Consider the following 2,500-nt stretch of genomic DNA (forward strand, 5'->3'; position numbering starts at 1 on the left):
GCAGCAGGAATGCATGTGCACTCAAAAACTTCTATATGTTTCACGGATAGACCCCGTGAAACGCTAGAAATTGGCGGGGATGTGTCTCTTGTGGCTCACGGGGCTGTTAGGGTGGCACAGAACTCCCTCGGAATGGGAAAAGGGGTCATTTTCGTGTTGCCACATTGCATAGGAACGCCATGAAACTTCCAGAGGCATTTGCAGCAGAAAGGCACGTGCACTCAAAAATTTTAATATTTTTCACGCATAGACCCCGTCAAACGCTAGAAGTTGGCGGGGATGTCTCTCTTGTGGCTCACGGGGCTGTTAGGGTCGCACAGAAATGCCTCGGAATGGGAAAACGGGTCATTTTTGTGTGGCCACATTGCATAGGAACGGCATGAAACTTCCAGAGGCATTTGCAGCAGGAATGCATGTGCACTCAAAAACGTCTATATTTTTCACGGATAGACCCCGTGAAACGCTATAAATTGGCGGGGATGTCTCTCTTGTGGCTCACGGGCGCTGTTAGTTAGGGTCGCACAGAAATCCCTCGGAATGGGAAAAGGGGTCATTTTCGTGTTGCCACATTGCGTACGAACGGCATGAAACTTCCAGAGGCATCTGCAGCAGAAATGCATGTGCACTCAAAAACGTCTATATTTTTCACGGATAGACCCCGTGAAACGCTAGAAATTGGCGGGGATGTGTCTCTTGTGGCTCACGGGGCTGTTAGGGTCGCACAGAAATCCCTCGGAATGGGAAAACGGGTCATTTTCGTGTTGCCACAATTGGCATACGAACGGCATGAAACTTCCAGAGGCATTTGCAGCAGAAATGCATGTGCACTCAAAAACGTGAATATTTTTTCACGGATAGACCCCGTCAAACGCTCGAATTTGGCGGGGATGTTTCTCTTGTGGGTCACGGGGCTGTTCGGCTCGCACAGAACTCCCTTGGTCCACCTGATTCGTGCATACAGGCAGCAACTAAAACTCTGTAAACCTGCTGTGAGGACATCTAAACAGTGGACCAGTGAGGCTGTGGAAGATTTGCGGGCGTGCTTAGACTGTACTGACTGGGATATGTTCACGACTGCTACCAATAGTCTGGATGAACTCACAGAGGCTGTGTACATCAGCTTCTGTGAGGACTGCTGTATCCCAACACGTACCAGGGTGAACTTTAACAACAACAAGCCCTGGTTCTCAGCAAAGCTCAAAAGGTTGAGGTTGGAGAAGGAGGAAGCGTTTAGGAGTGGGGATAGAGACAGATTCAAGGAGTCGAAGAACAGGTTTAGCAAAGCGGTGAGAGAGGCTAAACGACTGTACTCAGAGACACTAAAACACCAGTTCTCTACTAACGACGCTGCTTCTGTCTGCCAAAGGGCTCAGGCACATCACCAACTACAAACCCAGAGCGCCCCACACCACTAACGACTCCCGCCTAGCCAACGACCTGAACGAGTTCTACCGTAGATTTGAAAGACAATTGGACTGTCCTGAACCACCCCTTCCCACCCAAGAGGCCCCATCCCCCACCCATACTACAGAAACGACTCTCTCCTTTCAGGAGGGAGAAGTTAATGGGCTTTTCAAGAGGCAGAATCCACGCAAAGCAGCCGGGCCGGACTCTGTCTCTCCAGCCACCCTCAGGCACTGCGCTGGCCAGCTGTCTCCGGTGTTCACCAACATCTTTAACACCTCCCTGGAGACATGCCATGTACCAGCCTGTCTCAAGTCCTCCACCATCATCGCTGTGCCCAAAAAGCTAAGGCCAACAGGACTAAATGATTACAGACCGGTCGCCCTTACATCTGTGGTAATGAAGTCTTTTGAGCGCCTGCTCCTGGCACACCTCAAAGCCATCACAGACCCTCTCCTGGACCCCCTTCAGTTTGCCTACAGAGCCAACAGGTCTGTGGACGACGCAGTTAACATGGCCCTCCACTTCACCCTACAGCATGTGGACGCCCCAGCATCCTACGCCAGGATCCTGTTTGTGGACTTCAGCTCTGCCTTCAACACCATCATCCCTGCCCTGCTTCAGGACAAGCTCTTCCAGCTGAACGTGCCCTACTCCACCTGCAGGTGGATCACAGACTTCCTCTCTGACAGGAAGCAGTGCGTTAAGCCGGGAACAGAAGTCTCTGACTCCAGGTCCATCAGCACGGGAACTCCTCAGGGCTGCGTCCTTTGCCCACTGCTCTTCTCCCTGTATACCAACAGCTGCGCCTCCAATCATCTGTCCGTCAAACTCTTGAAGTTTGTCGGACGACACCACCCTCATTGGGCTGATCTCTGGTGGGGATGAGTCTGACTATAGGTGGGAAGCTGACAACCTGGTGACCTGGTGTAGCCAGAACAACTTAGAGCTAAATGCTCTAAGGACAGTTGAGATGGTTGTGGACTTCAGGAAGAATACAGCCCCACTCACCGCCATCACCCTGTTAGACTCCGCAGTCAAAATTGTGGAGTCCTTCCGCTTCCTGGGCACTATTCTCTGCCGGGACCTCAAGTGG

This window comes from Petromyzon marinus, unplaced genomic scaffold, assembly GCF_048934315.1.
Source record: "Petromyzon marinus isolate PM22_M1 ecotype Great Lakes invasive population unplaced genomic scaffold, UKy_Petmar_22M1.pri1.0 PM_G_Scaffold_90, whole genome shotgun sequence".
Classification (NCBI taxonomy): Eukaryota; Metazoa; Chordata; class Hyperoartia; order Petromyzontiformes; family Petromyzontidae; genus Petromyzon; species Petromyzon marinus.